Here is a 9,466-nt window from a genome sequence, read left to right as displayed (position 1 = left end):
AGTTTTCTGGGAAAGGATGCAAAAGATGCATAGACATACACAATTTTAAATTAAGCTGTATTCCTGTTTCATAATCACAAAGGCTCCAGGCAGTCTTTACATTCCATTCCTCAGCACGTGCCTCTTTAAAGGGTAGGATGAGTAAGTATGTCGCAACATATTCACATGCTAGCCCCGATCAACTTCCATGCAGGACTTAGACTATGCACTCTGTACACATTGGGATCTACTACAGCAGCTCAAGCCACAGAGGACAACTAAGCAGCTGAAATACGGCTAAGCTAAGCTGAGACTCACTATAAGTGTAAAAGGAAGACCGGAGTTAAGATTTAGACTGGAAGCAGAATTGAAGTACTCAGGTTGGTAATTTCTATATTTGACTGCATAGTGAAGTTGTGGTTTGGATATGTTAACAGAATCTCTCAAGCTCAGTTCTATCGATGTTTGGGGTGAGATATTCTTATTGTTTACACCTGTGCCCCACCCCCTCCCCACGTGTCTTTTGAAGCATGAGAAACCCTTCCCCATAAGCCCTCAATTTGTGTCTATACCTAATTGGCAAGGAGAAAGGAATCACCAGGATTGGCTTAGAGAAATGGTATTTAAAGAGTAGTCCTCAGACCAACAGTGTCACTGACACAATTGGAAATGCATTTTCTCTTAACCCATTGCACACCTATGAAATCAGAAACTTCAGAAGTGGGATTCATCGGCTGGTGGCTTAAGGTGACTTTGTTACGAGCACTAGAAGTAGAGAGCCTAAGTCAGGAAATAAAATAATTAAAAAAAAAAAAAAAGCGGGAACCACTGGCTTAGACCAGCCAAAGCCTGTTTTTTATTTAAAGCTTCATTCTCCTGAAAGATAAAGTCAGGGCTGACTCTTAAGGGGAAAAAAGTCATAATTCTTTCATAAAGCAGAAGAAAGGGGTGGCGGGAGCAGGGGCATTTAACAGACAACCAAATTTATCTTTTATAATCAGTAGTGTCCGTTGTTTTACTTTTTTGACTAGAAAGAGCTCTTTCCTATTGTGCATGCTCTGTAACCAGTAACTTAAGAGGGTATTTACAGAGAATGCTTTTCAAACAATATTTTGGATGTCCTTAGCAAAAGTTTGACTATCACCATGCAATACTCAAATAAAACACCAACCCTTAGCCATGCACGCAGAGTCTTTAAAAGAAGTTCTCATAAAGGGCTTTATAACCTCCCCCAGGATGATCCCTTATGGTGGAAAGATGAATTATTGTTTTTAATTTTCATTTTACAGATGGGAAAACTGAAGCTTAAAGGGGAGAGGAATCACACAGCTAGCAACTTTGCATGCCAAAGCTCACCATGCAGAACTGGCTGAGAGCTGGCTGGAGCATCTTCCGTTAGATCCTGCTGCTCCATGGGGAAAAAAAAAGTCTTCTGTGGAGAAAACCATGAAGATTTCAGCAGCATTATCTGCATGGCCTGATCAACTACAAGACTTTGGAATTCCAACTACAGTATAAGAGAAATTGACAGCTAAAATAAATGGTAAAGATTTCCCCACCACCGCTAATTGCACGGCAGAGGAATCTTGCATGAAGCTGCCCAAGAAAATGAGCATTTTCATTACCTACTGTAGCTTTAATGAATGGCCTAAGACGTGGCTGCAGAACTGGCTGCTACCTCGATCACATTGCGATGCCTAACAGCCCATTTTTCTCCAAAAAAATCCCAAAGATTTTTTTTTCTTCTTGTTGTTTTATTTTCTTGTGAGCTACAGGTATGAATTTTTTTTTTAATCTTAAAGAAAAAAATACGCATGGCATGTTGTCTGCTAAGGTAGATTTCAACTGTGACTTTTCAGCTAGGAAGGATTAAAATCAAATAAGATCTCAGTCCCCAGAAGACCTCAGCAAAATAGCCCAAGATACAGAGTTCTCCATCCCAGGTATCTGCTCTGTCCTGCAGCCCTATCAGCAATGCTCTTCAGACCCAGGAGCAGCTGCTCAAACAGCCCTGCTAGGGGCTGGAGAGATTGCCTGGTGATTACAAGAACCTGCCACTTTTCCAGAGGACCAGCGTTCAGATCCCAGTACCCACATCAAATGGCTGCCAACCACCTATAACTCCACCTTCTAGGGGAATCCGATACCCTCTGAGGCACACACACACACACACACACACACACACAGAGAGAGAGAGAGAGAGAGAGAGAGAGAGAGAGAGAGAGAGAGAAACAATTTTATAATAGCTCTGCTGAGCATCCTGTGAGGTTCCAATCTCTATCACAGCCTGGGTGAACACTGTGATATCCTGAGACCAGCAAGCAGTAAATGCCATTTGATGGGAGATAGCTAGGAGAAAATAAAGAGCCGATGTCAGTAGGGACACTCTGAATAAAGGGCAAAAGCAGCATGGTCTTCATGCCCTTTGTCCTAAAGTTTTCAGAGGGAAAATGTTATGTCCAGAGTCTCTACTTCTAGCCTTCCCATTGATTTGGGGATAGTGTTTCTCCTCTTGGGGCCTAGTCCTTGCACATCTCCCAGGCCCTCTGCTGTCTTAATCTGAAAGTTAAGCATCTCCCTGTTTCCTCCCAGGTGGAAGAAAAGCATATTCCTACCTCAGCCCTGCAGGAGCACTGAAGTTCAAAGCCCCAGGCAGAGCTCCGCCTAAGCTGGCTTCATGAATGCTGTATTATTGTTCTGCTGAGCAGTTACCCCCATGCCAAGCAAGTCAGAACAAGCCTTCTAAGCTGTGCTGATGGATGTTTGCAGAGAACCTGTGGGAGTTATTAATATTCATGTTCCCGTCACACTTTCTGCAAGTAAAGGAAGCTTGTTTTCTGTAACACATCATTAGGTGAGGAAGACAAGGGACCACCTAGGGTTTTGAAGCAAAAAGTGTGGTCACCTCAGTCCCAGAGAAGCTGAAAAAGGAACAGCCAAGGTGAACCGGTCACAGGCAGTAAACTTTCACCTTCTAGAGATGCACAAAAGATCCTTTTCGTCAAATGTAAACATTTGTAGGCCTCTGCAAAGAGAGTGGTGATGGGATCTGGGGCTGTTGACAGTCTCTTTCCTCTGAGAGGGACAACAGGATACAAAGGCTGTGTCTGAGAACACAGCTTTGAGAGTACAGAGTAGGGACTTGGGGACTCTGAGCTGAGCCTCCCTGCTTGCCTGTATAACCCAGAAGGAGTCTTTAGATTTGGGAACAAAATAGCAGGGAATCTAGTTAGGATAGCTGTCATCAAGAAGACAAAAAGGTAACAAATGCTGACAGGGATGCAGAGAAAGGGGAACCTTGGTACACTAGCCATGAGAATGCAAATTAGTACAGCCATTATGGAAAAGAGCACGGAGTTTCCTCAGACCGTTAAAAATAGGGCAACCATATGATTCGGTAATCCCACCACTGGGAATATATCCAAAGGAAATGAACTCAGCATGTCAACAGAATACCTATACTTCCGTGCTAATTGAAGCAATATTGACAATAGTCAAGTTATAGAATGTCTATCAACAGATGGGGGATAATGAAAACATAGTGTGTATACTCAACGGAATACTATTTAGTCATTAAAAAAAAATCCTGTCATATGTGGCTGCACGAATGATGGGTGGCACTGGGGGACACAGTGTTAAGAGAAATAAGCCAGGCTCATAAAGTTGAGTGCTACATGATCTCGGTGGTGTGTGGAGAATAAACATATTGCTCATATAAAAGAAAAGTATCAGAGGTCAGCAGCTAGGAAGGCCAAGAGAGAGAAGCAATAAAAAGAGAAAAGATAATAGTTATCAAGTAGATAGATAATAGTCAGCAAAACTCAGTTCGATAGGAAACAAGTTCTCCTGCCCACAGCACAGTAGCAGGATTCCATTCGCAATTTCCTGTATATTCCAAAATAGCCAGAAAAGAGGATTTTTAGTGTTCCCACCACTAGGAAAGGATAAACATTTGAGGTGATAGAAATGCTAATTACGCTAATCATTACATTTGATCATTACACTTCGCATGCACGGACTCTCAGATTTCAGAATAGCACCTGTCTCGGACCACATGGCCACTGTGTGTTGAATGAATTAATAATTTAATGATTTGAGTAAGAAATGAAATCTATATTCCCCAAGGGTGGCAGCACACCTTAGCAGATGAGGTTCAAAACACATTCACAGGCACCAAATCTCGATTTTCACGACAAAGTGAGCTTTTACCTTCTGTTCATTTTATAGCTGAGGAAGTAGGCCCAGAGAGGCTGCACACCTATTTACGGTGCAGCGTGAGAAGTGTTCTGCAGAGTGTGAAAGTGTGAACAAACACAGGAGATCTGGGAAGGTAAATAGAATCTCAGACCTTCTGAAGATTACTTTCTATGAGTGTTGGGGGAAAGAAGACAATAAGATAATAAACTAATTAAAAAGCAAAAGGTATTGTTGAGCTAGATTAAGAGACAGGGAATAGGGACCTGGACTTGTGGATTAATAAGGAAAGGCCTGCCTGAGAAGGGACACCTGCAGAGAGCATGGAGGGTTGACCCAGGTGGCCACAAGGCTGTAGGGAAGGGTCTTCCAGTGAGAGGGAGCAGAAGTGCGAAGACTCACTTGTTTTTACTGTACCCGGCAGGTACATCACCATCTCTCTGAAATGGAGCCGGTTTCCTTCCTCCCAAGGTCAGCTTATAAAATGGATTCTTCCACAAAATTAAAACCCTCTTACATACACCAGCAAGACAATGTGAGTACCTCGCCCTGCACCTGTCATGCTGGAAGCAGCTATAGCATTTGCACTTATTTGCAGTGTGCAGGGGGCATTACTAGCCTGTTATTCCAATCTTGTTCCCTTGCCCTCCCAACTTTCCAAAGTCCCACAAAGGACAGAAGATGCTGGAAGGGGCTGTTGCCATTACTACATGGGAAGAATGGATAGTGAGGGGGGGAAGAAAATTATAATTGATTATTAATGTATTTTCCCACGCCATGCTGAGAACGGTGTGACTTCAGTGATCTCCAGCCTTCTGACTATACAGTGCCCAGTGGAGAACCTGGCACATAGTAGCTATTCAATAAATGCTTGATGAAAGAAGAAATGGAAACTACTGTCCAGTAGCATACGCTGTGGCTCAGCAAAGGCTCTCTCCTGGGCTCATTTCCATGTCATCCAGCAAGAGCTAAGGACCCCCACAGAGCCCTGACATCTCAGAAAGGAGCCTCAGCTCTCCCCTCCAGTGCACACTCCCTCATGCCCCCCCACCCCTGTGTCTGTGGGTACAACTGAGTGGCAGCCCACAGAGGAAGTTGGGGTGATTTTACTGCAGGTTAGCTTTGTTGGCATTTACATCAATCTCCTCTTTCTGTAATTTTAAACTCTAGCTCAGCATTCTCAGAGAAGACATAAATTATTAAACAAAAGAAAGCAACTCTGGCTTCAGATCAGATGGTAATAAACATCACCTAGTATGCTCAAAGTCCCTTCATGTGGCCCGTGTGGCAGCAGAAGGAGTTTTAAGATTTGGCAGTGCTACTCAAGTTCTGGCTGGTGTTAATGGCGGATGTGTCTGGAACTCACAAGGATTATTGGAGACAATTGGGGCACTTCTCCCCATGCCTGAGGAAAGAGGAGGGTGGGAGATAGAGGAGAGTAAACCTTCACATCAAAACAGACTAATTTTCACTGACTGCACATCTTCTATGTCCTATATACGATATATCTATGCTAATGTTTATAACACAAAGTAGGTGTCACTGTCTCTTCAGCCAGTGATGACATCGGGGCACAAAGATATTAAGTAGCTTACCTGAAAGCACACAATGGATGGAAAAGCTGGAACTGGAATCTGGGCCTAACCCATGTCAGCTGTCCCCTCACCATAGGCCGCACCAGGCCCTATGGGCAGCCATGAAGCCCATCCTAAAGGATGCCATAGGTGATGAACCCTGGCGTTAGCTTTGTTGTGGGACACAAGCTTTGAATGGCACACTAGGGGAGGAGTGAGACCATGTGCATTCTATAGCACAAGAATCATGTCCTTCCAGTGCAGAGGGGAAAGATAGCATGGTGACAGACAGCAAAAGTCGTGTGTCCCTGGAGCAGTGGCTTTTGCATGCCCTCTACTGTGACTCCTGCAAAGCAGTCCCTTAGACATGTTCGTCTGTAAAAACTGTGAAAGTTTAATGCCACACCTAATATATAATACATAATATATAATACATACCCTTTATATAGTGTGTGTGTGTGTGTGTGTGTGTGTGTGTGTGTGTGTGTGTGTGTGTGTGAGAGAGAGAGAGAGAGAGAGAGGGGGGGGGGGGGAGAGAGAAGCCATGCTTGGTGAACAAATAAGCCCAGACTGATTTCTGTTCCTATGGAGAATCTGCCCTCTAAGCAAGTCAGAGCTGCCACTCTGCACCTCATTCAACAGGCTCTGGAAACAAGCCCCAGCCCCAGGCTGCAGCATCTCGCACACATTCTCCTTCCTGAAACTGAAGAGGAAAGGCTTAGTGAAGTAGGGAGCCTCTGAAAGTTGAGAGAGAGGTGAATAGAAGACATTGGATCTGCCAGGGTGAAGGATCTAGCAGGAGCTGGGTCAGAACCCATTCAAATCCCCCAAAACCTTCACTTCCAGATAGGTGTCTGCAACACACACACTGAGGAGCACAAGATCCCCAGAAGAGCTGGTCCAATGTGCCCATTCCCAGGCACATGCCAAGCCCATGCTTGTGTTAGACAGCTCCAGGGTATTGGGGGAGGTATTGGGTGGAGGGGTGTCTTTGATCGATTCTAACAAGCCTACCCGTTTCACAAAGAAGAAACTAACATGCAGAAGGAGATCACTTGACCAAGGTCATAATGACAAAGGAACAAGAAGCCAAGCATCCTGGTACTCTTCCCAGAATGTTGGTCCACTTCAACCCTCGGATGTCTCAACAAAAGATGCTGATTGAGAGATCTGACCCAGAGAGTGCCAGGCAGAGATTTCATCATGCAAATGAAGACCAACACACTGGATTCCACTCTGGAAGGCCACACACAGGCATCTGAAGTATTATGTAGGCAATACCCAAAGCAGCTTGTGTGGGGTTTCAAAAAAAAATAATAATGTACCCAAGAAACTGCAAGAAGACTTATCCCTCAAGCATCAGTGAAAAATATCACTTCTCACCCCCATTCAATTCCAAATAAGTTCTTCTACCTCTCAAAACCTTCAGGCTTTATCGATTCTGTAACACCACAAGGTCTTGGAAGATGTTGCTATTGGAACTGGAGAGATGGCTCAGAGGTTAAGAGCACTGACTGTTCTTCTAGAGGTCCTGAGTTCAATTCCCAGCAACCACATGGTGGCTCACAGCCATCTATAGTGGAATCTGACGCCCTCTTCTGATGTGTCTGAAGACAGCAACAGACGATGTTGCTATTGAGTTCTCTTTCAGAAATCAGGTCTCTTTGTTATGGTATTTTATGAGCTCATACAGCCTAGAGATATATTGTCAATTTTCCATCTAATACCTAGCACTGAGCCTTGTCCACAATACACACTTAGTAAATATTTGTTGAATGAATATTCTTATGCAAAATCCATCGTGGGAAATAGAAGATTATAGCTGATCCAACTAAATAGGGTTCAAAGAAGAGAAGGCTTTAGGCATAGATATTTCTTCTAATTCCAAGAGCAAATCTCCCTCTTGGAATTCAGAAAGAGATAGGGGCTGTTGACACTGGAATATGGGAGAAGACGTTGAATTAATCAGGTGTTAAACCAGAAATCTTTGTTTGCAGAAAAGCCCCTCTGCCTGAGCCTGTTGGGAAGTAGTGGAAGGTGTTCCTCATAGAATTGTGGGGCAGTGGATATGGCTGAAAACATCCATTTAAAAAAGTTTAAAAGACACTATCAGGAAGATACCCGGCACTTTCAGTTCAGAATGACCACTGGTCTCAGGGTCAAAAAAAGAGCAAAAGACTACATTGAAATGACCCTTGGCTGCCAAAGCAAAACAGAAAGGAGAGCCCAGGTGAGTTAGGAAGAAATTCCTGCCTCCGAGGAACCTAGGAAGAGCTTTCTACCTCGCCTGGAAAGACCACACACTTGTAACTGATGAGAACGTCCTCAGGCCTGGAACCTCCAACAGCCATCCTTGCCAAATGCCTTGCCCTTTGGCTCCCAAGACACCTGCCTAGCATGACAGGAGCCAGAAATTCCAGCTGTGCATCCCCAGAACCCTGGAAGTTCCCACTAGCCAGGTGACTTCTGAGCCTGGAGGATGAAGCCAGCTCCAATATTTCTTTTGGGAATCACGCCAAAAAAGCAGCTGCCTAAATAACAAGCCCCACAACCAGCTCCAGAAAGAGTTTCCCTCTCAATGCCAAGGGTCATCGACACTGCCAGGGAACAGACTACAAGGCTGGAAGAAATATTCAGACAAAAGGAGCTAAGAATATTATTAAAGCCATATATTTCTTCCTTGAGAATTTCGAACTTTCTTGACTACAGAGTCCTAGAGATGTCCTCAGGCGCAGCCTCTCTCAGCTATTCTGTTGTCCTCTCACATTTGCCAAGTAGCTAGAATTTACCCAAAACCATCTTATTCACCCAATACTATTCGGGGCATTTGTAAGACTGACTCATTTAATCAAGACAAAATGAAAATTCTTTAAGGTAATGATGGAATCAATTCTATATTATGGATGAAGAAACCAAGGCCCTAGGAGGTTAAATCACCCAAGGTCACATGACTGTGGAGCACCCTCAAGCTTACACACAACTCCTGGGTTTTTGTTTGTTTGTTTGTTTTGTTTCTTGTTTTTCTTTCTCTATTGCTGCCACTAATGCAGAACAACCCCTCAGTCTTCACACTGGGGAGTTATGTGGGGTCCTAAGGATTTATACAATTCACACAAGCAAATGAGAGGTGGGTTCAGCACATGCTAAGTGAAAGTCAGGGGAGGGGGAAGGGGACAGAGGGAAGAGCTGTCTGGAGGAGGGAGTCGGGGCTTAATGGTATTTCACTCCAAGGAAGAAGTACCTATGGAACAAAGGCTGAGAAACTCCTCAGCCACAGGGCTGAGGAGGGTGGTCAGTTCAGTGAAAGAGTAGCTAACTCCCCATGCCCCCTTGAGCAACTCTCTTCTTGCTTCATCACCCTGCCTGATTTCATTTCCAGATTATGTCCCTTATATCTGGCTAGCATGGTAAACGAAGCCCTTGGCTTCCTGCTAAGCCCTGTATTCACAGTCTAAGGAGGAGGACATGACCCATCTATTCTCTGATGGTCCTCTAGACTGGCTTGCTGTCAGATTCTGTTGCCCTCACTCAAATATTCACCACCAGAGATCAGTAGCTGGATGTATTAGCCCTCAGGTTAAGGGACCAAAGAAGCTGGATTGCAGTCTAGTCTGGGAAACATGAAGATATTGTGGCACCTGCATAGTGAAACCAGTTCACTTAGACTATGGGGGTATATGGGAAGATGGAGTCCAGCACCCTGTGGTTTAAAAAAAAAA

At 44.2% G+C, this 9,466-nt stretch overlaps 1 long non-coding RNA gene across 1 annotated transcript; it reads left to right on the top strand.

The window, feature by feature from the left end:
* The first annotated feature begins 234 nt into the window (after positions 1-234).
* Gm30903 lies at positions 235-5,147 on the top strand. The gene is made up of 4 exons (XR_373636.2): positions 235-359; positions 1,269-1,522; positions 2,572-2,833; positions 4,598-5,147. It is a non-coding gene; the product is annotated as a predicted gene, 30903 (long non-coding RNA).
* Positions 5,148-9,466: the final 4,319 nt, after the last annotated feature.

Source organism: Mus musculus, chromosome 1, assembly GCF_000001635.26.
Source record: "Mus musculus strain C57BL/6J chromosome 1, GRCm38.p6 C57BL/6J".
NCBI lineage: Eukaryota > Metazoa > Chordata > Mammalia > Rodentia > Muridae > Mus > Mus musculus.
This window is presented reverse-complemented; position numbering and strand designations above follow the sequence as displayed.